This window comes from Coturnix japonica, chromosome 1 (assembly GCF_001577835.2).
Source record: "Coturnix japonica isolate 7356 chromosome 1, Coturnix japonica 2.1, whole genome shotgun sequence".
Classification (NCBI taxonomy): domain Eukaryota; kingdom Metazoa; phylum Chordata; class Aves; order Galliformes; family Phasianidae; genus Coturnix; species Coturnix japonica.
In genome coordinates, this window is record NC_029516.1 from 111,018,400 (window position 1) to 111,046,298 (window position 27,899).

The 27,899-nt window shown below is 40.9% G+C and overlaps 1 long non-coding RNA gene across 1 annotated transcript; it reads left to right on the top strand.

The window, feature by feature from the left end:
- Positions 1–6,212: 6,212 nt before the first annotated feature.
- On the top strand, positions 6,213–26,818 carry LOC107305690. Its single transcript, XR_001551863.2, has 4 exons — positions 6,213–6,524; positions 12,033–12,103; positions 26,099–26,193; positions 26,292–26,818. It is a non-coding gene; the product is annotated as an uncharacterized LOC107305690 (long non-coding RNA).
- Positions 26,819–27,899: the final 1,081 nt, after the last annotated feature.

A 27,899-nucleotide genomic window follows, 5' to 3' on the forward strand; every position in this document is an offset into this window, starting at 1 on the left:
TCTCATCAAGGAGAAAATCAGTAGCACTCTGAAAACTGAGAATGTGGGCAGTATTAAGTATGTCGCAGTCAATATCAGGATAAACAACATACAGGCTATTGAGAAAGTTTTTCCACAAGGGTTTTTCTCTTACTTTTCTTCTTTTTCTCTTTAATCAGCATTTTCAGTGAACAAAGCACAGAAATTATTTGGCATCTTCTCTAAACCAGGACCTTTGCAGCAGAAGATGTGCAACATCATCTAGTAAGAGTCGGGAGATGGCTGGGTGGCACATGCCATGATCACAGTTGGCCCTTAAAAACCGGATGCCAGGTCTTTCCTTATCTTAGCAGCAGCATGCTAGGAGCTGGTGCTAAGCTTTGCTGCTGAAATAATTTTATGTTATTTATATATTTATTTATTTATTGCATGTCTCACAATAGCAGCTCTTCCCTTTCCTCTCTAGTGGCCTTTCTGCCCTGCTCTGTAACAGTTCTTCGTTAACCCCAGGGATCACACACAATTCCTGGATGTAGTTGCATGTGCTTACCACTGCAATCCACTCTCCTGGCTTTGCTCTCTGCCATACTCCAAGAATTCTAAAATTATTTCTGACCACTTCACGCTTGGCTGTCTGCAAATCTAATCTCTGTGTTTATCTGAATTTATTATTCTTTTCAAGAGCTGAGCCAGAGTGTAAATAGAGAATTTCACCCTTAATATACCTTATCACTGCACCCTTCCACAAGTGAAGTTCATAACATCCCAGATCACTTACAGTAAGCATGTAGGGATGAGCACACTGCACTGATAGGCAATGTTCCTAATTATGATAGTATGATTAATATGATTTCTAGTTCCATGGTAGAGCTCCTGGGATGTCTCAGGCAGTGTACAGATGGAGACAAGATGAAGTAGCTCTTCCTGGTGGAATACTACACTATACCACCTGGACCAGCTCTCCACTTCATTCAGTTAATGACAATTGAAAGCAGCTATCAGGGAAGATATACTAAGAATTTATCTTTTACACTTTTAGGTGGCTTCACAAGACACTGAAACAGACTGCCGGGGAGGTGATGGAATCACTGTCCCTGGTGGTTTTCAAGTAATGTGTAGATGTGATGTTGAGGAACATGGTTAGTAGGCATGGCCAGGACGGGTTGACAGTTGGACTAGATGATCTTAGTGGTATTTCCAACCTTAATGAGTCTATGATTCTATGATTAGGATCCTAAGCTTCTGGTTGTAATTGTCAGGGGACAGCAAGGAGGCTAACTTGGCAAAGACTTTTTCTTTACATGACTGTCTTTAAGGCAAAGACATCTTTAACCCTCAGCCTGTCCTGGTGCATCTCTGCAGTATAGCGGTGTGTGTGCAGTGTTTCATGCCAGTCACACACACATACAGCACTGCTGCTCTTGCAGTATTGACAGTGACTCTTCTGCTGGACATGTCTTCTGGGTCTCTTCCCCAAAATGCGCAGCTTCTAAAAAAGCACGTGATTTGCTGAAAGCCCTGATAGCTCAGCAGCTCTTGTCTTTCACTGTGTTTCAGGGAAAAGGGAAATCCTCGCATCAGTCTTTTTAGCTTATTTTGTCCATCAGACATTGTTTCTCCACTGATTCATTTGTAAATCTTGTTTCTGCAATGAGTTTTAATGTATGTTTATAACTAAGGTTGTTTTCCATGGGTATTTGAATTAAGATTTAGGAACTCAGTCTCTCTTACTTTCCACATTAGAGATACTGTGATTTTACCTCCAGTTGCAGACATATTGATTTACACTTGGAAGAGAAAAGGAAAATCAATGACTGCTGGGCAAGCTGCACACAGACAGTGTCTGCAAGAAGAAGGCTGGAGGAAAGCTGCAGCCATTTTGAGGCTCTCAGATCTTCCCCTACGCTCAGTCCTGAAGAAAATAAACATACTCATTTTAATCAAGCAGTTTAGTGATCCTTGGCGGTGAGCCACACAGCCTGCATTGCGTTTCTGAGAGCAGGGTGGCAGAGATCGATGACCAACCACTTCAGCAAAAGCAGCCTCTGCTGGGATTCACTGTGTTTTCATACTGCTCTGGTGAGACACATGGCATGTTATATATTGATTTTTCTTTTGTTTGTCAAAGGCATAGTTTGTGTATAAGGACTAATCCTCTGATCCCTACAGGGAAAAGAACAAAGATCGTTTGTTTCCAATGAGCTTTAAATGAAAACCCAGTGCGCCTAATTAGGTGACTTCTTTAGCTCCCTAACCAGGCAGCCTGTGCAGCAACAGTATGCGTGGGGCTCAGCATGGAATGGGATGGGGTTTGCAGAGCTGGTTGGACACTAGCAGGTCCCCACACTGGGACAGTTCATAAGCAATTTGTTAACCTTCCTACTAGCATAGGGATGCTTTTTGCCTTGCCTGCCTGCTGTCTCTCTGCCTGCCTGTGACTCCTTTGCAGAAACAGGATCATACAATACTAGAATCATAGAACCATTTGTGCTGAGAGGGGGCCATAAAGGCCATCAGCATCTAGTCCAGCTCCCCCACAGTGAATAGGGGCACCTACAGATAGATCAGGTGCTCAGATCTCCATTCAGCCTGGACTTGAGTGTCTCCAAGGATGGGGCTTCCATCAGATCTTTAGGCAACCTGCGCCAGTGTATCACTAGCCTTATTTTAAAAAAAACCTTTTTTCTTATATTGAAGCTAAATATCTCCTCTTTTTGTCCTATCACTACAGACCCTTTTAAAGGGTCTGCCTCCTTCCTTCTTATAGTCCATCTTTACACACTGGAAGGCCACTATCAGTTCTCCTCTCCTTCTCTTCTCCAGGCTGAGCAGCCCCAGCTCTCTCAGCCAGTCCTCATGGGGGAGGTGTTCCATCTCTTGTATTGTTTTTGTGGCCCTCTTTTGGACATGTCAGGGTGCAGCTGCCTCCTGCCTGCAGGACCATTTCCCATCTTCTGGGCACATCACAGTCTTTCTTCCTAATCTCATGATTTCTTGTGTTGGTGCATAAGTCATCCCTTTCTGTGAACATGCTTACCAAAGCAAATAGATGCACCGAATCTGGGAATTGCAAAGGCTCTGCTCACTCTTCATGTAGTATAACAAAAGAAATGCACGGATTTTCATGTTCCCATTCTGTGGGACTCCAGATCTTTTTCTCACGTTGAGAGCAAAGTCTTATTTCAGTGTCTTCTCTCCTTTCACTTCTGACTTCTTTGTGTCTTGCTGATGTTTGCAAGAGATCTGATGGGTGATTTTTTTTCAATTTCCACCATTCCCCCCCCCCCCCCCCTCTGTCTGTCTTCATTCCAAAATGTTTAATTTGTAATCTCTTGTCAGGTGAATTGCTAATCAGCCACATAAAGCGAGCCTTTTGCCCATGATGCGTTGCCTAGCTACAATCTGCCTAGAGTTCAAGGCTGAAAATCTGCTTTCCCTGGGGGCCCAAGCCCTTGCTTTGTCCAAAGGTGTATTGCATAAATGGATGGTCATCAAAGTTTAATGACCTCATTAGTACTCTTGTGGAGTGCAAAAATGAGCAATTTCACTTTCTGTGTGGTTTAGATCAAAACGAAAACAAAACAAAACAATAACGACAAAAACAGAAAGAAAAAGACATAGGAGTCTCATTTTCAGGACAATTTGCATTGGCTGGACAGAGGCAACCATCTCTTAGCAGACAGCAGCAGACACTGCTAATTATAGGCAGTCTTCTGTGTGGACATACCATCAGCCCTACAAATGTGTACACACATCCCTATACACATGAGAGGTAAGTGGGAAAGCACAACCCAGTTAAGAATGTATTTTTCTTTAGTTTCAGATAGCGACAGCACCATGACCTCAGGTCTTCTGAAAATTAATTCATGTTTGACCTTTGTATTACAATCATGGAGGAAGAGTTTACTTCTGAGAATAACTACCAGAATGAAAAAAACTCTTCTTGTGCTAGACTATGAAACATAAACATCAACATATTGCAACTACTATTGATGCTAATTGTATCTATCCCTTCATATGCTGGAACACAGTGGACAAAATCTTTGAAGAATATATATGGGATAATTAAAAATTGAGTCTGTTATCAGAAATATTAAAAAAGTGTCTTGTGGGCTCAAGGAAAACCCCTACAGGCCCTATGGTTCACTGGTGAGATTCATCTCACTCAAATTGAGTGATCTAAAACTTAGATTGGCCACTGCAGTAAATGAGAATAAAAAATCCTTTTACAGATTTATCAAAGGTAAGAGAAGAACCAAGGAGAATTTCCATTCCTTAGTTGTTGCAGTGGGGAATGTGGCCACATAACAGAAGGCTGAGGTCCTCAACACCTTCTTTACATCAGCCTTCAATAAGCAGATCTGATATCCTCAAAGCACTTTATGCCCTGATCAGAAATTCTGGTATGCTACACAGAGTACAACCCCAGTGATTCAGATGGAGACAGTTAAAGAGCTCCTCCACCATCTGGACTGTCACAAGTCCATTGGACCAGACGGGCTCCACCCCAGTGTGCTGAGGGAGCTGGAGAGGGTGATTGCTGAGCCGCTCTCTGCCATCTATCAGCGCTGCTGGTTGTTTGGAGAGGTCCCAGAAGACTGTAGGATTGCTGATGATTCCCATCTACAAGAAGAGCCATAAGGAGGATCTGGGGAACTACAGAACTGTCAGCCTGACCTCAGTACCAGGGAAAGTTATGGAACAAATCATCTTGGGTGAGATCACATGGCATGTGAGTGGCATCCAGGGGATCAGGCCTAGCCAGAACGGGTTCATGGAAGGCAGGTCGTGCTTGACCAACCTCATCTCCTTCTATGACTGGGTGACCAGACTGGCAGACATGTGAGAGGCAGCTGATCTAGTCTACATAGACTTCAGCAAAGCCTTTGACAAAGTCTCTCATAGTGTTCTCCTGGGGAAACTGGCTGCCCATGGTCTGAACAGGTACGCTCTCCTTTGGGTAAGGAACTGGCTAGAGGGCCATGGAGTTAAGTCCAGCTGGTGACCTGTTACAAATGGTGTCCCCAGGGGTTGGTACTAGGGCCCATTTTGTTTAACACCTTCATTGATGACCTAGACGAGGGGATTGAGTGTACCCTCAGTAAGTTTGCAGTTGACACCAAGTTGGAAGGTAGTGTCAATCTGTCTGAGGGTAGGGAGGCCCTCCAGAGGGATCTGGATAGGCTGAATCGCTGGGCTGAGGTTAATGGGATGAGGTTCAACATGGCCACCTTATGGGTCCTGCACTTTGGCCACAATAATCCCATGCAGTGCTATAGGCTTGGGGCTGAGTGGCTGGATGACTGTAAAGAGGAAAGGGACCTGGGGGTGTTGGTTGATTCTCGGCTGCACATGAGCCGACAGTGTGCCCAGGTTGCCAAGAGGGCCAATGGCATCCTGGCCTGCATTAGGAATAGTGTGGCCAGCAGGAGCAGAGAGGTGATCATCCCCCTGTACTCATCATTGGTGAGGCCACACCTCGAGTACTGTGTTCAGTTTAGGGCTTCTCCCTACAGGAAAGACATTGAGGCCCTGGAACATGTTCAGAGAAGGGCAACAAAACTGGTGAAGGGTCTGGAGCACAAGTCTTATGAGGAGGAGCTTAGGGAGCTGGAATTTTTTAGTCTGGAGAGGAGGCTCAGGGGAGACCTCATTGCACTCTACAACTTCCTGAAGGGAGGTTGTGACAAGGTGTTTGGCCTCTTCTCTCAGGCAACAAACAGGATTCGAGGAAATGGCTGCAAGTTGTACCAGAGGAGGTTTGGATTAGACATAAGGAAAAACTTGTTCTCTCAGAGAGCGATCAGGCACTGGAATGGCCTGCCCAGAGAGGTGGTGGAGTCACCATCCCTTGGCAGTGTTCAAGAGGTGTCTGGATGAGGAGCTATGAGAGTTGGTTTAGTAACTTGTGGTAGCAGTGGTAATGGGAGGACAGTTGGACTAGATGATCTTGTAGGTCCTTCCCAACACTGTGATTCTAGGATTCTATGATTCTGTAAAACACAGATGCCCCAAGTGCCCGAGGCTTTGTCTCCAGTCAGTGAAGATAAGTGTGCAATAATGAAATGTGCATCATCTCTGTGTATCCAGGTCCTCATTTCAGGAAGCCTGGATGGCTAAGCTGACACTAGCTGCCTAACTTTAAGAAGATAAAGTTAAGTGGGGTGAAAACTGTTCTTAGGGATTAGAAAATTGCTTATGAAGTGAATGCTTCTCATACTATTTACAGAGAATTGTAGCCATGATGTGAAAGTCATAATCAGCAAGAAGACTGATGAGAGCAGATGAAATGTGCTTGCTCAGACACTGCATACCAGTGTAAGTGTAGAAACAGTCCCAGGGGAGAGAAAAATATCCCATTTTACTTTCACTGCTGGTTCTTCAGAAATGAATCTCAGAGAAAATGGGAGGGGAAAACAGAGTCATCATAGCCTGCGTCTTTGTTAAAGGAAAGCTGGGAGACAGAGAAGGCTGTGGGAAGCTCAATATGCTGAGAGGGGCAGCTGGACCTCAAGAGATCAAGTCAAACCCCTCTATTAAAGCAGGTATCCTACAATCTGACATCCTGATCGCTTAAGAGAAACCCACTATAAAACTGAATTTATAGCTCCATTTTACTGGTATATATTTTTCATACTTTCTAGTTTTTGCTGCACGTTTTTAAGATGTCCTTTGTTTTATTAGAGTAAACTTATTAATCTGAAATTTCACTGATGTTGGAAATGATCTCTTTGCTATTCCAGAATTGACTTACTAAGAAAGGAAATAGCGTCTGCTGATGAAGTAGATAGAGATTTTTGAGCCTTAAGGAGTAGAAAGTGTAGGTCAGTGTGGGGATTGGTACTGAGGTTCAGCACACAAAGGAAACAAAATAAGGTTAATCAGTACCCCTCTGGCATGGCATGGGTCCTGGACAAATACAGCTCTCAGCTGCTTTTGTTATCTCCTCCTATGAATGTTTTTGAGGCTTCAGATATTTTTCCTTCCTATACAAAGACAGCAGAAGACTTTCAGAGGTTGTCAGGAAACGTGGGAGAGACTGTGTCACTGTCTTTAGAGCACGGAGAGAGGATATCGAGTGGTGAGGCTCGAGGCACTGAAGTTGCTCTTGATGAGCAATGGCTTGATACACCATTGTCCTATTCCGAGGAAAAACTGATGCAGGACACAAGTGAAAATTCAGGAGTGTGAGGCTGCTGTAGTGCTATACTGAAAAGTTAATGGTCTGGCCTAGTCCTGTTAGACCCTGTTAGACCAGACTACTTTTTTTAACTTTGTTGTGGTTGCTTTGGACTGCTCCTCTGTAGGGCTTTGCCAGGTGACTCCAAAGTGAATTGGGCTGTAGTTACTTTGCACAGTAGCACAGTGCCACGTGAAAATCTTTGGGGTACATAAAAGAAGATTGGCGTTGTGTCAACTGCTGTCCTGAGGGAAGGAAGAGCAGTCCATATCACATAGAGTTTTCTCTAATTGTCTCTGAATCAGCTGTTTAGAGGAGAGAGTCAACAAATACATCCTTCTCTAAAAGAAACCTTATGGTCTCTATGATCTGGCACTCGGTTATGCTTCTTAGTGTACAAAGGAAAAATACTGCCTTCTGCAGAAAAAAAGAAAAAAAAACAGTCGTTTTCTGTAGGCTGTGTTGTGCAGGAACTGTGACTAAATGATCACAAGGGTCTCCTGCAGTCTGGTTACAAACTGGTAACCAGAGGAAGTGTTTCTGAAGATACCAGGATGGGGTCTTAGAAAGGATACCGAAATAGTGGAAGAAATCCAGCCAGTTAGCTGCATCACTAAATCCTTTGAGGTTCACGATTCAGCTATTACTTGCAGTATCACTTATTAAGCGTGTATACATGTACAAAATAAATGGCTTGACAGGAAGGAGAGTGAGTATACGCATGGATACTCACTCTTCTTCCCCCATAAAACAGACAAAGGAGATTCCCTAAATGATCCTGCATGCCATTTCTTTTATAAATATATTCATATTTTTACCAGCAATGAAAGTGAATCTAGAGAACAGCTTCCTTTGTAAGAAACCTTAAACAGTGAAGCAGCTTGATTAATTACTTATGGATTTCCCTTGGGCTGTTACTAAGGTAACAGGAGTAGAAGTGTTTAAAGATGGCTGAATGCGCTGTGTGCACTGAAGGATGCACAGTGGATTTTCAGAAGCAGCCTGCATTGTGAATTGTATGCAGCATTAACGTAGAAAATGGAAGGGGTGTGCATATGTGCATCCACCCATGAAACTGCAGATCTCACATAGCCCTATGGATCCCTGAGTGCTGGACGCAGAAAGAAAGTCTACTTAGGCTTTCAGAAGGGCATAATAGGACAGGACTGCTGACACCCATTCAAAGAATGCAGGGCACACATCTATTCCTAGCTCAACAGCCTCTCCATTTTCCTGGAGGATTTAGAAGATTCTACATCTCACTTACCACATTTGGAGGGAAATCAATGGTTCAAGCTAGCATCCTGCTCTCAGGGTGACTCAGGAGGAGCTGCCTGCCACTGTGCTACCCCACACGTCTTGCTTTGACCTGTGGTATAACACAGTGCAATGGCACAGTGCTGAGCAATGGTGATTCATAAGTTCTTGTGGTTTCATGCTCCGTAGCAGTAATACCTTTTCTAGTCAAAGCTGGTGAGAGACAAAGAAAGAGGTGATTATGCTAAAGAATACGCTCCTTATAAAGATGCTATTGCTTTCTGAATAATTTGGAAGTATTTGATTGCCTGGGAGAACAACTGTCTTCAGTGGTGCTCATGCCAGAATTTTATCAGTGAGAATTTTTGGCCTCTTATTCAGCTAGAGAAACAATTTCTTCACTAGCTGGTCAGTTTGCATTCTTAGGATTAGAAAAGGAGAGTACAAGATAAAACTAAGCAAACCCACAGCTCACAAGACAGATTTGGGACAGAAGTTTGTTCTCAGAGTGGTGGCTAATGTAGTGATGATGTAAGATCCTCTGCTGCACAGAAAAGTTGTGTTTTCTCCCCAGGGCTTTTCCACGAAGCTCTCAGACTCCTCCTGGGCTCACACTTCTGACAAATGCCTCTGCCCAGCCCATCCAACTCTACTCCAAGTCAGAGCCTTGAAAGGACTCAAGCTGACTTGGCAATTTTTTATTTGTAGACACTTGTTTGCCTTTTATCATGTTCCCAGCAGTGACCAAAAGGAGAAACTATCAAGTTTCCTAAAGGAATCCCTCAAAACTTGTCACTTCTATGACTTTGTACTATATGGTGCTGAATCTCCATATCTCTTAGGGGATCTCACAGAATGCTTATAGCTCAAACTCTGCAACAAATGATTTTTTGTTGCTTGTGGACAGTGCCTAAAAATTAAATAGAAAAACATTCAGACTAACTGAAATAATTTCTGTGGACAACTTTCAGGCTGGGCAAAACAGTGTCTAAAATGAAAAGCTTCAATTTGATTTGGACAGAGTTTGATATTTTTCAGTGCTCTTTGAAAATGAAGTCACACCGTTGTTTAGTATTACTGCATTGGTGTTCCCCTTTGTCCCCCAGTTGTTTCAGTTAAGCTGTTGCTGAGTTCTGTGTGCCTTCTAGAAACACGTGGCTACTGTTGTTCTCCTAAGCTATTGGAAATCTCAAAACTCTATTTTGCATTTTGCTGAAATACAGCCACATCGCCCAGATAGCTCCTAATGGTGTGGCAAATAACATGTTCTTTGTCTCCTTGCCTGTATACTTTCATAAATTTGCATCTTCAGGACTATTTAGAAAACGTTATTGCTATTGTTTTGAAGCACCTGTCTGCCCCTGTGTGGTAGAAGAAAAAGATGGAGAAGTGTAACTGACTTCCATTTTCTCACAGCAAGCATTTCTCTTTTATACTTTATAAAATGTGACAGGACAAGTCTCTGCAGGAAGGATAGAGTAGTTGCAGGATTTCATTCTCTCTTCCATCTCCACTTCCCTTGGGTGCAGTTTTTTTCCCATTGAGCAATCCTTGCTCTAGTGATCTTGCTTCCCTCTCTTGAGAATCAACAAAGGCATTTCATCAAGTGAATCACAAGGAACAGGCAGCAGATGATTTTGAATTTCTTGGGAAACGGAGGAAGTTGGAGTATTGTCTGAGGCAGCCTGCTGTATTGCAGCTGCATATTTCAGCCTCCAATCCAGCAGTGCCTCCAACACTGGTGCCAGCCCTGCCTCTTTGGTGGGCATGGTGGTGATGGGCTGATGGCTGAACTAGATGATCTTCGTAGTCTCTTCCAACCTTAATGATTCTATGGTTGTATGATCTTGCTACACCTCCATTGGGGTGTGTGACTCCTGCCAGAGGCAGCAGAACCCTGGGGGGTGAACTGGCCCCTGTGCTGGAGCCCTTGGCTCCGTGGAGGCTCTGTGCATTCCCAAGTGAAACAATCTCAACCTCATTGCCTCCAGCTTAGCAAGAAGCTGTACTGACATCTGTGGGCAACTGAATTCCCACATGAGGATTGCCACGAGAACATGTTGAAAACCAGCCTGTAATTTCTAAGACTTTCCCATATTTCAGTTCTTGGAAGGCAGCTCCACTGAGCTTCTGTTCCAGCTCAGCTAAATTCGTACAGAAAGGAGGATATAGAAATGCATATAGTGTCAAGCCGAGAGGCTATTATGTCTGTGCAAAACCTTGAGGTTAGGATGTCTGGGTTGGGAGATGCTGTGGGACAAAGTGAAACAGTACCAACACTCTGCTCTAAATCTTCCAGCTATGGCATCAACATAAAGGATGAGTTCTAGCAAATTTTTCAGGGGTGTTTGGCAGCATTATTGTTCCCAGTTGCACAGTACGCACCTGCAGAGCCAGCAGAAATCACTCTGCAGGTGCTGAAAATTATATTCAGGTGGATTAGTTCAAAAGGGTGATAAAGCAGATTAGACCATGAAATGGAGCATCTGAGCTGCACCTGAAACAAGGGTTTGTGCACAGTGCTGTTAACTCTTCTGTGATGTCATCCCAGCTCAATAATAAGAAGCATGACATACTGACCTTGTTAAGTACCTCAACTGTTTGTTCCATCATGAATATCAGTCAGAACCTTAAGATAAGAGAGGAGTACTCCCTTCTCAAAGCCAAAAGAGTCCTCAAAGGAGCTTTGAGTAAAATATAACAAGAAACTCCCTTCTTCAGCATAGTAGTAAAATTGTGAGTACAACTTTCAATGACAGATACCAAGGGAACACCAAGTTCACATGAAATTTTATTAACATCAGAATGAAAAGCAGTGATTTCAAACTGAAGAAACAGATGTGGTAGCTGTTAGGCTCTATATTTAAAGCTCAGAGCTGAAGTTTTTAGAACAACCTGAGCATTTCTGTGTTTGCAGGGGAGAGAAGAGGAGAGATGATGATGTTTTTGTGTTGGTGTACCAGAAATAGAAAATAAAAGCAAAATGGCATGCTCCTCGGAATTTATGACATTGTTTTCTTTCATTTGCTGAAGACTTATTTTTGTGTTCTCTGAACTAATTTCCTTGGAAATTGAAAAATAACAACTTCCTGTAATATTTTCACCCCTGTAAAATCTTGGCACGCTGTAATGATCTCTCAGAAAACATAAAGCATTCAGGCAGACTTTCCCACCCTCCCCACCCCCACAGAAAACTGTTTGGAGAGGAATCCTGATGAAAGAAAATCTAAGATGTAGTATGAAACAAGAAGAGAACAGATTTTCCTTGGATAGATATCTCTTTTTGTGAATCGTGACTGCAGATCTGCCAAAGATCATAGGTCACTAAGCAACATGAAGAAACAGAACACATTATTAACTGTTCTACAGCTACTAAGCTGCTGAGGTATATCTAGGCACATGCGCATACACTCTGACATTCTGATAACTCATGGATGGAAAACAAATTAACAGAGCAGTGGAAAACCATCAGCAAGTTAAGCAAGAATACTCTTGTGATGCTTCTCCTTAGGGTTTCTGTGCTATAAATTCTCTTTCTTTTTTTGAGAGGGAATATGGGGGGGAGGGGGGGGGGGAGGTCACTAGGCTAACTAACATGTATGAATTACCTTGGCAGAAAAACACAGTGAAGACACTTATCACAGCAAGACCACATCAGCGGTATACTCTTGCCTGAGGTCTACCTTGGTGTGTTTGCCTCATCCTGAAACTAGAATTAATTGATTTCGCTACATTTCTGTCATTTCTTCCTAGGGATAGCTGTCTTACTTACATTTTTAATGGTGAAAATAAATAGTTACATTGTAATTTTAAACGATCTTTAAAAGTGAAAATGGTGCTTAGAACTTTGGAATTATATTTAGAAGATCAGTTTTGCAAAATGAGTAATAAATACTGACCAGTTTTGACTAGTCATTGCAGAACTTATCCATTGCCATTCATTTATTTCTTGACCTTACCTCATCCTCTTCTCCACATCCACTTTTTATATCTTATTTTGGTTACACTCTGCTGAGTCACATTGGAAAAGAATGAAAATAAACTTTGCAGAAAGCAATTTCTATTGTGTTTGTCTTTGGAAATATTCTAATTACTTGATTAGTTGATTAGCTGCTAATGTAGTTGATTTATTGACAGTTTCAACTTTTCAACTGAGGCAGCACACTAAATTTGAAGTGCTGGTGATAGATGCTTGATGCTGGTATTGTAAGCAGCCTAGACTCAGACGTAAGTGCGTGCTACCTCTCTAAAGACAGAATGGATGAAGGCGCAGATCCCAGTCAGGATGATCGACATGCCAAAGTAGCATCATTGGGACACAAGAAAGCCAGAAGAGAGATGGATTATGAAGAAACAAACAACAGCAGAACACAAGAGAAGGGAAGAGATGAGAGCATCAACCTCTGTTAGGCAACAAAGTTACCTCTTTCAGAAAGATGTGGTCATGATATTAGGTTTTAGCTTAGTTGAATATAGCTGACATTCTGATAACTTGGGGAATAATGTTATCTATGGGAGGGGAAGAAAAAGAAAAGGAGGGGTCTAAAAATAGCATGAAATCCACTGGAGAAATAGAAGGTGTATTTTTTACATAAGGGGTGGCGTAGGCAAGAATGAAGTTAATCATGTTAGACTTGGGACTTAGGCTTGGGAAAGACCATGAACTGGGGTTAGTGTATGTTAAATAACAAATGTTGCAAAAGTAATGGTCACGAATGCTAATATAGATCTTTGAAAGGATCCTCCTTAGTCTCCAATGGGCAGTTATGGCATAACTTAACCCAATGAGAACAAACAGCATTTTGCATGCTATGTTATCCTGCTTAAGAAATTGGAAAAGTTAGGAGAAGTCAGGTATAACTTGGACTTCTTCAAGATGACCCAAAGACTGTCTCCCCAGTCTGTAATGAGGGTAAGGAAGGTGGAGGAGATCACTAACAGAAACATGTCTATGCACACATCACCTAATATGGGAGCATGATGTGTGCTATCAGGTGTTAATGGCCTCCCATCTCTCACTGAGACCTTACATTTCTAATTTGTGCCTGTTTGTCTCATTCAGTTAATAAACACTATTCCTTACAAGTCTTAGAATTAAATATCAGTGGTACATTTGGGCTGGAGATGGATACAGCAGCTTGCACTAAACAAACTATATCTGCTGTACCAAAAGAGCTGACTAATGAAACTCTGCATTACTTAGATACTCTTCTAGATTAGTCAGTTTCTCTAGCACATACTGTCTGTGTTTTAATCACTTTGTTGAGGCACATGCTGACACTCCCTCTTGCTGGCTTACTACCAGATGGACTTTAACAAACTATTGTTGCATTTGGAAATGTTTTCCTAGCTGTTCATAAATGCTTCTTCCAGAATTGAACTGTCCAATAGTGGATGGATGAGATCATGGATTTAAGTTTTAAGAAAGTTAATGGCTCATCTGCAGTAGAGAAGCTTGATACTTTTGTCAAGCAAGTTGACTGTGCAAGCATAAAGTATGTAACCCACTGAGACTGAGCAATGATCCTTCTGCTCATTTTTATTCAGTGTGGTATTTCTGTTTCCATCTCTAGCATGGAAATAGAAAACAAAGGATATTCAGCAACTCCTTGAATGTGCAAACCTGTATGTTCTTTGTGTTCATAAAGCAGTACATTGTCACATCACTAGAACATGTTTTCATTTCTCATTATATACCATGAATTACAGTAAGGAATATGATGCGTGTTTTTATACATAATGAAAGTCTATCCACATCCAGATTAATATTTATTTATGTTCAGTTGTCTCTGGTTCTGACTTGTGCACTATGTGGAAGTCCTTTCACTGCCATGTTTTATTATTGTAATCAGTCTCTCTTCTAACAAACCTTAAATTTCAGCCTGTGATAGACCCTTCTGACCAAAAATGCATGTGTGTACAAAAGGAAGTTGAGAAATCCTATTTTGTCAAAATAGCAGTACCTCTCCTAACTCTCTTTGTTTTCAAGAGAGGTCAACAGAATTTCTCTAACACAGATTAGTGACTGTTATATTTTGATGAAAAATATGTAAGAAGTATAGAGTTGAGAGTGTCCTGAGTCATCTGAAGGGTCATTCAGGTAGACATCCCTTGTACCTTAACATCTCAGCTCTAAGACACCTTCAGCTGAAAATTTTGTAGAGAGAGGCCTTATAGAAGCTTTCCAGTATTTAAAGGGTGCATATAGAAATGATGAAGAGACTCCTTATGGAATTGTAGTGACAGGACAGGGATTAACAATTATATATTGAAAGAAGATAGGTCTGGATTAGATTTTAGGAGGAAATTCTTTCCTCAGAGGGCTGTGAGGCACTGGCACAGTCTGCCCACAGAAGATATGGAAGCCACATCTCTGAAAGTGTGCCAGGTCAGGCTGGATAGGGCTTTGGGCAACCTGCTCTAGTGAAAGATGTTCCTGCACCATGGCATTTATTACTGTGCATAGATGAGGCTATTAAGAAGGACCAGTGGCACAGAAAAGCAAGAGAGCGAGGTTCTCTTTAGTCTGTTGAATCAGTAATGTTTTACTAGTTCACACTATTTGAGAAACTGGACTTTAGTGGGAAATACATTTCTTTGTGAGGCTGAAAATAAATGAAAGTCTCAGAAGTATTAATGGGAGAGTATAACATCCAGGTATATGATCATCTGATATAATTAGACCATCTCACAGTGTAGGTGTCTACAGAGGAGTCACATGCCTCTTCTTGTCCTAACAGCGGAATAAAAAACCCAGACACTTCTGTAGATCTATTCAGAGTATCCTACAGTAGATTTTTAAGTCAGATTAGATTAGATCTTTTTTATTTTTGTCTCTGACTTTCTAGATATCTACATGGCAGTTGTCTAATATTAGACAGGATCCCTCCTCAGACATCTCAGAACATGCTCTGAGTTTCAAACTGAGATGAGATCAGGAACATTGTTTCATCTGCCTTTTTCAGTGGGTTAGGAATGAGAATGCCCAAAAAGATTAGGTGCTCTTAAAACATTTGTGCATTCTAAAAAGCTTACCACTGAAGTTGCTTACAGCACCACCTTTGTAATGGGATGATTTAATGTTTACATCACTTTCACTTTTAATTGATTTCCTTTCTGAATGGAGCTTTCTGATTTGTTCTGGGTCTCCTTATTACATACGACTATGATATACTATTCAGCAGACTTTGAGGAGCTGTTTTTTTCTGATCTCTCCTGTCCTAAAGCTCTAGCCTAGCATGAGAAAGCATAAAAATAAAAATTTTTATTTTTTAGAAAGATTTTAGAAAAATCTTTCTGACAGTATTCTGGTCCTTTTGCCATTTTATGCCAAAATCTGTAAAAGATAATCCTCATGGCAGCATGAATAGGCAATGTAACATTTAAGACGTGAACATAATTTAACCTTTAGAAAGGGCACATGCTAATGTTATTTTGTAATCTGTTCCTTTCCTAGTCCAGCATCCGTGTCTTTTTATTTGCTTCTACCTACATTCTGAATTCTCCAAAGCTTTAGTAGCAGCCCAGTAGAAAAAACTTCCGTTGGCTTCTATGGGCTTCATTAAGGCTTATAACTGCATACTTAACTGCAGGTCAGTATAAAAAATTCTAACACTTCTGGCACTTTAAACTAAAATTCTGGACTTCTAACTTTTGCACAGAGTACAATCAGTTTCATATCCACGACTTCTACAATAAGTACGTTTGAGTTACTTTGACCCGACAGAATTTTTTCTAAGTTAGTAAAGTGCATGACGTTTATAAAGGAACGAAAACGAATAGTCTGCTGCTAGGCTGTACTGTTATTTTTAGTACACTGCTCTTAAGAATAACATTTACAAAAGTGATCATGCTGTCCTGCACAGGAATCGCTGTTTTTGTAAGTCTGATACGCTGAGAATTCTTTGGGTGAGTTGTAAATTTTCCCTGCTCTTCACTGCGCCCGCTTGGAAAGCACTGGAAAAAATTGGGTGCGAGCCAATCAGTTCTTAAGTGTTCTTAATCCAATTCCTTGGCACAAGTGATTGATACTGTGCTTGCAGTAAGAGGATAATGAGTCTTTGCTTAATAATGAAAACTATCTAGATCAGATGAAAGACTAAGGCAATCCATTCTGCTAACTGTCCTTATTTGGAAGACTACTTAATTTTTTGTGAAGCTCCTGAGTGGAAGAACAGATGCCTCCTTTTGATTTTAAATGATGCCTTTAAGCTGATGTGGTCCTTAAACTTTTTCTTGCTTAATCTGATAGGAACAACTTCTGTGGGCTGTGAATTGAGATGTCTGTGTGAGGCTTGAAGGTAGTTTATTGAGTGAGGTCACATGGTGGAAATGGCAGGTGATTTTCCACATGTCCCTGTGATCAGAAAATTTGTGTATATGGAGGCTGACTTCTTTTGGTTCTTTGAGAGAGAAATTTAGGTTTTATGCAGTTGTCTAGCTCAACAAATTCACTGTTTGGAATTTCCTTTGCTCCCTCCTCCATAACCCTTACATCTATATACAAGGACACAGAGCTAACACATCACCACCTCCCCAGATTGCTGCTATTCCCCCAGTTTGTTGAGAACTTACAGCTTTCCATTTTGACACAGAGGGTAATTTTAAGCTTGTTTTCTCAGGGGAAGATAGTGTTCCCAGACACTGGCATTTCCAATACTTTTACTAAAACTGCAAGGCATACTCAGAGATGCTGTTAACTGGTGTGTATTTCTCTTAGCTGAGCTTGAACCCAATGAATCTTGCTTTGATATTCACTGTTAGTTTAAAATATGTGGCATTTCCAATCATGAATCTGTACAAACCAAATCTGAAGTATAACAGTCAACAACTAATTCCAGCCTGATACTGATGAGTGCACATACATTGACTTTTCCTTGGTTACCAGTTTCTACTTCACTTAAATGCTGTTTGCTTTTCTTCAGTGAACGCATGGATGCAACTTCATTTTCATGCTCACAACATCTCTATCCTTAGCTATGAACTAGTTCTTTTCTTCCCCTCCACACATTTGCTCAGATATAAAAATAAATAAATACCTTGAAGTGCAGTCAGTCTAACTTGATAGAAAACATTTTCTAGATATCTAGACATTTCTGTATAAATTAGTGAGATTAAGATATACCAATGCATCTATTTACAACACAGCCTCCAGTGGTCTGACCAAATGTCACTCTATCTGGGAGCATATGCAGTTGTTAAATGAGAAAAAAACTTTAAAGGAAATTGTCAGTAAGATCTGATAGGTAATTCAGTTTTGTTCAAAATACACATGTAGATAAATTATAACTGAAGAGCTCTGTCAACAGATGCAGCAAGTGGAAGAGCCTTCCAGTATGAACTGCTAACAGATTAATTCTAGGCATCATGAAATATGGCTGAAAGTCACTGTTTCCCCAGCAACACTCTTGCAAAGGACAGAACTAAATCATCATGGGGAGAAATGGACATGCTCATAGAAATTTCTGCGCATGCAAACAGTTTTGCCAAAGGCCTAGATCGTGTTTGAGAAACCCTAGGGTCATTATAAACAATAACAAGTTAAAGTAAAGAATAGCAAGTTAGAGTAAAAATAGCATGTGTCACTGGGAGCATCTTTTAAAATCACTGTTGTGTTTTATTGCAAAGAGATATTTATGCCCACAGAAGATTTAAAAACAAGAATGGGCTGATCAGGGGAGTCACTTTAAATATCCCTTCCAGGAAGTGACATTCTCTGAGGTGCTCTGTAAAATCTCCTAATTTTCTGGCTTCCATGCTTTTTATTCAGTGATAACGTATAGACAAAATGCATTAGTTCTGGATGCTTTAGCCCTTCCTTTCCTCTCAGGATGGCTGTCTAGCCTAACTGGCTACAGAGCTGGTTCTCCTTTCACAGAGGTGCCTGGAACTACTTGAAATATCATTTAGTCACAGGATCCTTGATCTTTTCTTCATCTAAATTATCCAAGGGAAATCCTCCCCTTCTATTCAGAAGCTGCTTCTCTTCTAGTTGACAACTATGTCTTCTGTCTTCGCATCCATTCAAACCTCCCCAGAATATAATCACATCCTGGGACAGTAGTAGTGAGTCCATTTACATGGGAAAGCTATACTGGGAAAGCAAGATGTGTATTTTTAGCTATTACAAATGAGATTTAGTAGTGAGAGACAGAGGGAAGCGTTAAAAGTATGTGACCTGTCAAGTCTCTGTGGACCAACTGTTTGGGAACCTTTGAGATGCCAAGATACGCCATACAGTGAGGGATTGCAGTCCTGTTGTTATTTCCCTTTAAATCCCTGGACAATTGATTCCTTTTAAAAAAAGAAATAATAATAAAAAAAGGAAAACATAATAAACCTTCTAGAAATAATAACAAATTTGTTTGTCAGAGAGGTATTTTTACTGCTAATTTTCAAACAGTATTTCTTGCTTTGTCAAAGTGCTCTTGAGATCACTGTGCAGTTGACAGGAGTAATAAAATATGCTAGCATCAGAAAGAAGGAAGTGCTCTAGCAGCTGTTTCATGCCAGCAAATATCCCACAAGTGCTTTCCCCATTTATGATTTTGGTGCAATTTTTGCAGGTCAGGTATTTCACCAAATATCCTTTAGTTTGTGTATGGCTATAACATGAATCCGGCTGGCTGAATTTTGGAAACAACAGATATTTTGGGAACCCTAGCTGAAATGAAAGGATCTTTTCTCCTCTGAGCTGAAAATGTGAACTTGGCAGGGAATAAACTTTCATGCTTGGCCATATCACTCAGTCACTATGAAACCAAAATACCCTTTTGTAAGGAGTTCATCCAACAGTGTCAGCGAGGATGGGAGATCATCCATGTACCATCAACAACAAAGAAAATAGTATGGAAAATAATGTTTCCTAGCTCTTCTAACAGTTTACTCATGTCTCTGTTATGCATTCCTAAAATTAGTGCAAATTACTTGTTTCCTTCAGATTTTCTGTTGAAATATTGGAAGTGAAATGCCGTATTTGGTAAGAGAGGCATTGATTCAAAACCAGAAAAAGACTAGTAAAATTAGCAGGCTATCCAGCTACCATTATCATTATCTTAATTGCCCTCGAGTAATGTAAGTATCTTCTCTGGGTGCATTATGAATTGTATTAAAAATTAAATTTTAGAGAGCTTATTTAATTCATCAGACATCTTAAAATCTGAAAAGGATTCCATACAGTATCTGTCAGGCTGAAGAACTCTGATGGTATCCAAAATACAAAGGCTGGTTGCAAAGTTAGTTTCTCTTAAAACAAAACAGACAAGTTTTTATAAACTTACTGAAGAGTACCTTCTCCAGGTCTAAAGATTCACTTACTCAAATTGGACCTCAAGACCAGGACCGTGAGGAAAATTAGTTAGCTTACTTACATACTAATAAAAGTAATTGTAATTGAGTGTAACTGATGGAAGAAACTCATAGCACTGCCACCACACTCAGCTTGGCTTGCAAATAAATAATATGTCTTTTCCCTACTCATGCCTGTCCCTGTCTAGTCCAGATTACACAAAAGGCATATTGTTGTGAATGCCTCCTTTATCTGACATGGTAGAAAATGATATGCAGCATAGTTCACAAGAAACTCCTGTGTCACTTTTTTTGCCTATTGCAGCAGAACAAGACAAAGCTCTGTTTGTTTTTCTCTATTCTTCCACTTTTTGTTCTCTTTTTAAATGTGTTATGTCCAAACTGATGGCAGGAACTTAATCAGGACGTAGGGCACAAGTAGGTATGGAAGAAGGCTGTTTTCTTCTGTGGGCAGAATAGAATTTGATTATAATGTTCAATATTTCTATTTTAAGTGACACTGTTGAAACAAACCCTATTTGATGTTACTTTGCTACCACTGAATTCTGAAAAGAGCTCAGAACTGGTTGGTGTAGGCGGAGTTACCCTGAACCTGATGGATTTGATTTAATCTTCAGGGACTGTCTGAGTGACTTATTTGAGTGGTGCTGACCAAGTCACTCATTTCAGCAGGACTCCCTGAACATGAACAAGTGATGTAAGCTGTGGTGTAAAATACCACATCATACAATGATATTTCAGTAGTGATGATGGTGATTCACTCCAACCTTCAACAAAGAGAGTAAAGAAGAGTGGGGAACTACAGGCCTCATATCTGTGCCTGGGAAGATCCTGGAGAATGTCCCCCTGGTAGGGATATTAAGGCACATGTGAGATGAGGAGGGGATCCAAGACAGCTCATGTGGCTTCATGAAGGGAAGGTCTTTTTCTGTGATGGGGTGACGACATTGAGCAGAAAAAGTGAGAGCAACAGAAGTCATCTGCCTGTACTTGTGCAAGGCCTATGACACGGTGCCACAGCACATCTTTATTGCTAAATTAGATGGATTTGAAGGCTAGATTGTTCAGTGGATAAAGAACTGGATAGATTATTGTAGCCAGAGGGTTGTGGCCAATGGATCTATGTCCAGGTGGAGACTGGTCCTGAGTGGTGTCCCCCAGGGGTCAGTCTTGGGACAGATATGCTTCAAATCTTCTTATCAGTGACACAGTGGGATTGAGTGCACCTTCAGCAATTTTGCTGATGGCACCAAGCCGAGTGGAGGAGTTGACACAATAGAAAGAAGGCATGCCATCCAGAGGGACCTAGGCAGGCTTGAAAGGTGATCCCGTGAGAATCTAATGAGGTTTATTAAGGCCCAATGCCTTGTTTAATTTGAAGGCCAGGTTGGATGGGGCTTTGAGCAACCTAGTCTAGTGGGAGGTGTCCCTGCCTATAGCAGAAAGTTTGGAACTACGTGATCTTAAAGGTCCCTTCCAACCCAAATCATTCTATAACTCTATGAAATGCAAGAGGTTGCACTTGTGTCAGGGCAATTCCGGGTATGTGTATGGACTGGGAGAAGAATTCACTGTGAGCAGCCCTGAAGAGGAGGACTTGGGGATTCTGTTGGATGGAAAACTGGACATGAACCAGTAGTGTGTCCTTGAAGCCTATAAGGCCCACAGTATCCTAGGCTGTGTCAGAAGAGGGGCAGACAGCAAGGAGAGGGAGGGGTTGGTCCCCCCTCTACTCTATTCTTGTGAGGCCCCATATGGCTTACTGCATCAAGGCCTGGGGCCCCCATCACACTAAGGATGCAGACCTGTTGGCCAAAGGAGGTCACAGAGATGACCAGAGGGCTGGAGCACCTCTCTTTGTGGCATTAAGGGAACTTTGCTTCCGTAAAGTCTATGCAGTTTATCCTAATCAAGCAAAATATAGTGATTTTCTTCAGTTCATTGTGTATGATTGTTTTGCCAGTGCAAAGAACTTACTATACAAAACCTAACATTTCACAGATGTGTTACTGCTGTATACCTTTAATGACTGTGATTCAGCACATGACACAAGTGAAAATAGGGGAAAGAAAGCAACCTAGTCATACCTGAGATGATTTTTTAAAGGCTGGTTGCATGCTGACTAGAGTGAGCAATCGTATGGTAGATACTTCTCTGAGAAGCACAGAGTCTGTTCTTATTGGGGAAGCCCAGATGACTCCCTTGTTATATTTTTCTTGTAAGTGGAAGTACAGCTGCTGTGTGTGTAAATATGCCCAGAAACACAATGTGAAACTAGCAGGTTTGACTGTGCATGATGCACACTCTGAACACACACAGGCTTCAGTGAGGACAACCTGTCCCCGTGCTGATGTCCTTACAGCTACCACACCAGTTAGCATCCTGTCTAATCAGATTCAGGGTGTATCAGAAATGACTGTGGATGTCCCAGCTGCTCCCTGGAATCCTGGGTTTCACTAGGCAAGAAGAATTACACCCAGGTGATTAATGCAGAACTTAACCCTCCTCCCCTTTCAAATATGTACAAGGCAATAGCAGGTTTGGGTTCGGATTCCTTTTCAGGTAAAGTATTAGTTGGTGTGGTTTCCCCCCCATCCCCCAAAATAATTGCCAGTTATGATTTTTACCTGGTGCAAATTAATTTGTTTGTACTTATGTCAGTTTACACGAGTGCAAATCCAGTCTGATGACATCATTGGAAATCTGTGGTAAAATGCTAATCTCTAAGAGAATCATAGTCTCTTCACACAGATGTTTCCATAGCAACATAACCGTCGTGGTGCTGCCACAGTGGATCGAGTTTTATGTTATTTATTTCCTCTTCAGTGATTTCTGTTTATTTATTTATTTATTTATCTTAATGAAGGAATATGGATGGGGATATATAGAAATGATATTAACTGATCCACAAATACAGGAATGGACTTGTCAGGGAAAAATGGCTACATGTCTATTTGTTATGAAGAAGAGGTTAGATTATGCTCTTTCTCTAATATAAACATACTTTAGACTAGAAAACCTTGGCAGTGTTTATGTGAATGGGTAAAGACCTCCACCAAAACCCCTATGTGTTCTTTGCAAGTATTAATTTTCTCAGTAATAGGAATAGTGTATTAAAGCTCTAAATCATCTGCTCCTACCTCAGCTGTCACAAGCAGAGCCAGTCCTCTGACATAATCAACCCAAGTCAGTGAACATCCCTGTCTAAGCCTTTTCTCCAGTGTTTCATTCCGAAGTGCCCAAGTCCTTGAGCAGCAGAGCTAATGATGCCTGGTTTCTTTAGGTTTGTGTCTCGGTTACCTAATCCAAAGCAATTTCTAACTGAAGCATTTTTGATGTCTATGGAACTCACGATAGTTCTTCTGCATGAATTCTCTGACTTTTAATGTAAGTTGGGCTCTGGGTAAAGAAACTGACAGGGTCCACCTTCCATGCCTTTTCATGGAAACTTTTAGAAAATTTAGTTGACAATGTTATCCTATTGAACTCCATCCCACTGAATGTAGATGAAACTGACAGGCTCAAAACTTTCAAAGTGTGCTGTATGCTGTGAAGACATCCTCCTCTCCTAAAAGAAAAGATGAATTAATGTACTTGAAAAGTAACAATCAACTTTTCAACGCTGTGTCATTTGGAAAGTCCTTCACATGACCTGTGCTGCTCAGGTCATGTTTCTCCTTCTTATGTTATGAGATCCATCTTCACACCTAAGTTACGTATGGTAGCATTGCAGAGTAGTGCAGTATCTCAAAGCAAGTGCAATGCTGAACATGTGTTCTGTGAATGTCTTCTGCTGGATGCTGCTAAATGCCATGACCACATGATGCAAAGTGCTAACTCTAGATTACCTTGGTCTGGTGTTTCAGGCTTGTATTGTTTTATGTTGCCAGGACAGGTCTCATCAGCAGGCTATAAGAGCTGCGGCTGTTCAGCCTGGAGAAGGCTCTGAGGTTACCTGATGGCAGCCTTTCCATTTCTAAAGGGGAGCTACAGGAAAGAAGGAGACAGACTCTTTAGTGGAGTCTGTGGTGATGGAGCAAGGGGAAATGATTTCAAGCTTAAAGAGGGTATATTTGGATTTGATAGAAGGATAATGTTTTGGTTTCTTTTACAGTGAAGGTGGTGATGCGCTGAAACAGATTGCCTGGAGAGATGGCTGATGCTCTGACCCTGGAGACTTTGAAGGAGGGCATGGATCAGGTCTGAGGCAACCTGATATAGCTCTGCATATCCCTGTTCATTGCAGGAGAGTTGGACTAAATGGCCTATGAAGGTCTCTTTCAACTCCAAGAATTTTATGATTCTATAATCTTCACTCCTGATGGTCCAAAGCCACCATGAAGCCACAGTGAAACTGGTTCCATGGGCTCTAGCTCATCCAGCAACTGTTTTTTATGCACGGGATCTGAATCAGGCATACACTGCTGGGAGATAAAGGAGTGTGCAGAATGTGGAATGATGGCCTCAGGCTTGGAAAATACTGAGTGGTAGAGGTGCTGAACAGGTGAGGAGAAACCTCCTTTAAAGATGGAAGTGATTGCCAAAGGCAGGACCCACATAACCAGCTATTCAGGTTTCTCAAGAGAAATTATCTCTGGGACTGAAAGAAAAAATGGGTACCCTATTTGGACATTTTCCAGGAGAGAAGTGGTTTTAGGGACTTTCCTCAATCACAAATGATTTATGGGGCACTCACTTTTAACAGCTTTGCCAGTAAAAAATAATATGAGTAAATCAGACATTATCAGCAGCCACATATTGGTACAGATAAGAATGGAATATATAAGTTTTATAAACTTGGATCTATTTTATACACACTCGTATAGGCTCTTTGGTTTTGCTTGCTGCCAGAATTTTAGATGATTATTTACTAAAGCCTTTACTGACCCAGTTACTGGATTTAATGCAAGCAATCAACAGGCTCTCTGCTAGCTATCTCTGGGTTGGTTTGATTCTTTCCCTGAGCCTGTAGTGTTTGTTTTAACTCCAGACCAACAAAGGCAGAGGAATGATCGTGGTATTGGACAATGATGAGACTCTCTCATGGTGGAAGTGTGCCATCAGTGTCACATCTAGACTCAATAATGGTAGATGGCTTAGTCCACCTTAATTCACTCTGTGAAACTGCATTTTGATGTGTAGTCCTGTCAAAATCTGAATTCTACTCAGTATTACTGCGACGTTACATTTAGCCCTCATTTGCAAATAAATAAATAAATAAATAAAATTAAAAAAAATCAGATTTGTGTTCAAACTGAAAATTCAGTGTCCAGGCTCTATCACATTAACCAACAATGGACCAGGCTTTGAAAAGTGTGAAGTCCAAACTCTTGTGGGTGATCCTACAGAGATAGTATCTTCCTTATAATAGGCAACACTCCATCTGTTAGCAAAATCTGCCAACACAGGCAGAAGGTACATGTCTTCTAGGTCTGCTATGGAGAGGTCTGAAATGGATGAGTAGTGGCATCTCGAGCTAGCACTAACATTAGATCACCCTGCAAATTTAAGCATGTCACTCTTCCCAGGTCAGTGATAAGAACTGGTTACAGGAACTGAATTCCTATTTACTATTACTATTTCTATTTCTATTAATTCCTATCAACTTTCCTTTTTAGTCTAATTGTTCCACAAAACAGAGTTGGTTGAGCCCTTTATTATAACCTTGAACAAATAAGTTCTTTCCTCAAAAGTAAAAAAAAAAATTAAAAAAAAATGAAATAATTATTTTGAAATCATATTGCAAACAGAAAATGAAAACACGAAAAGTATTTAAGAGTGTCAGTATGACTGATAAATGGTTTTATGTTCAAACCTTGTGAGACAATAAATCCATTGCTAAATATTACTGCCTTAAAGCATTTTATTTTTGAGAGAGAAAAACTGTATTTTTCTTTAAAAAACTGCCATTCATTGACCATACTAATTGTTACCTCACAACAAAATTTACCATACTTGTTTTCAGTATTTGTGGCCGATGGTTGGATGACAGAATAGACAATATGACTATGGATTATAGGATCAATAATCCACATGCTAAGGAGGATTTATGTAAAAGACCATAACAGCTTAAGCTTCAGTATATAACATGTAGTAAAGGACAGAAATAGCAAACATTTCCTAAAAAAAAAGCCGACAGTTTTCTATATCAGAAAGGGAAATAATACATGTAATGTTAAAATCCAAATGCACTTTTTAAGCAAAGGTACGTAGAACGTATGCAGTTGCTTTGTATGGCATTATAAGTACATATTTGCATGAATTGATGGATGCTCTGAGGCCTGGAAGATCAGAACAAAAGGAGCCTTTCTTGTCTCTGCCCATTTTATCATCTTCCATGATAAAAAGGAATTTTTTCTTTTTCCCTGTTTGAAGCTCAAATCACAGTCCCTGAGGGAGTTCATGAGGCAGTGGAGGAGGTGAAAATAACCTCTATATTTGAATACTACGAAAGTCAAGACATCACAAAGGTATATTATGGCTGATATTTCATTCAGTGTTGTTTTCTGTTTTTTTTTTTTACCCCGTATTCCTTTTTATATGCAGTAGTGTATTTCCTCTCTTGCAGAAGGAACATCAGCCTAAACACTGAACATCCTGGCTTTCATGGTTTATAAAAAGAAGAAAATAGGATCAAAACATTATTTATTTATTTATTTTCCCTCGGAGATACAGCAGCAGCTTTGATTTCCTTAATTACACCCAGAATGCTCAAAAGGTCATAGTCCAATTTTGGTTACTATTCAGGAAGCTGAGGGAATAACTTGGAGCTTTTTTTCACCTTCTTTTACAATCCAGCAAGGCTTCCTTCTTTCTTTTACCAGAACAGCTACATCCTCCTGAGGTTTGGCCAGCGTGCAACTAGTCAGTCAACAGGAAATTATTTACAGTTTAATTTTTCATCATTTGTGATAACAAAAAATGCCTGAAGGTTTGTAATCCAATGACAATCTCCCCCCCTCCCTTGCTGAGATAAAATGGAGTGTTTAACTCTGTTTCTGCATGCGTTTTATTTACAAATAAACAGAGGCAGGTTAAACTTCATTGAACTTATTTTCTTTGCTTTTCCACTCTGGATGCATGGGAAACCCTGAGCACAGCTCAAACATAAAACTGCAGCAGACATTTCACAGGTGACCTCCCCATATTGTAGGGACCGCTGGAGATCTGCAAGATGAGAAACTGCTGATCCCGCAGTACACTGCAACACTGTCCTTGGGAGCCAATGAGCTACAGGCTGCAAAGATGCTTTAATCCAGCAATGTATTTAAGCATGTGCTTAACATTAAACACCTGAGTTGCCCTGTGGGCTTCAGATGGATTACCTGTGGATGGCAGCCAAAACACTCAGCACCAAGCTGAGCCTTCCAGGGGAAAGAGTACGGAGAAAGTTCATCTTCTCAGTGGTAATGAGTAAGTGCTGAGGATGCTTTGGTGCCATTTGCTAATTGCTGGCCTGATTTATTGTCTCCTGTAGCCAAGGGAAGGATCCGTTTGGCCTTAATGTAATTAAGCACAATTAGCTAGCTAAAGTTGTGGCTTTTCAGAATTTTCATGTGAAATTCTGTTGTTAGTTGGTATAGATCTGGATCATTCCACCGTTCCACCAATTTGTCCAATTGTCCTTTCCCCAACTTATCAATGGGTAATGGATTTTACCAATGGACGCCCTCCCTGTAGGTTTACCAAAGGCATCATTATAGTAAAACACACTCATCAACTTAATTTCTTTTCTTGTTTTGATTTCCTCAGTTCCGCTGAAACAATACACCCAGATTTGAATAGCACTATGTTTGTAAACACTCTTTCAGAGTGCTGTTAGGAGTAGTTCATAGTTCAGTAGAATCCTCCTTGCATCTGGTTCTTCTTCTCAGGATATGACCACAAAGGCGATTCACCCCCTGCTGATTATGTCATTGTTTCAGCCAGCTGGTAATTAGAGATGGAAACCCTGGTGACTCTTCCTTCTCTGACAGCTGTGCATTGGCTGATGATTTTGATGCTGGGAATAACTTCAGGAAATCTTCTGGCATGAACACATGTTGCCTTCCATCTATCTTTCCCCTGATGGGTTGCAGTATCACTTATTTTTTCATACAGAAAGGTAACAGTTCGGTTGTCACTCCCCAGTTTCAAAGCAAGGGCAGAGATTTCTCTCCGGTGGCTCATTTCCACA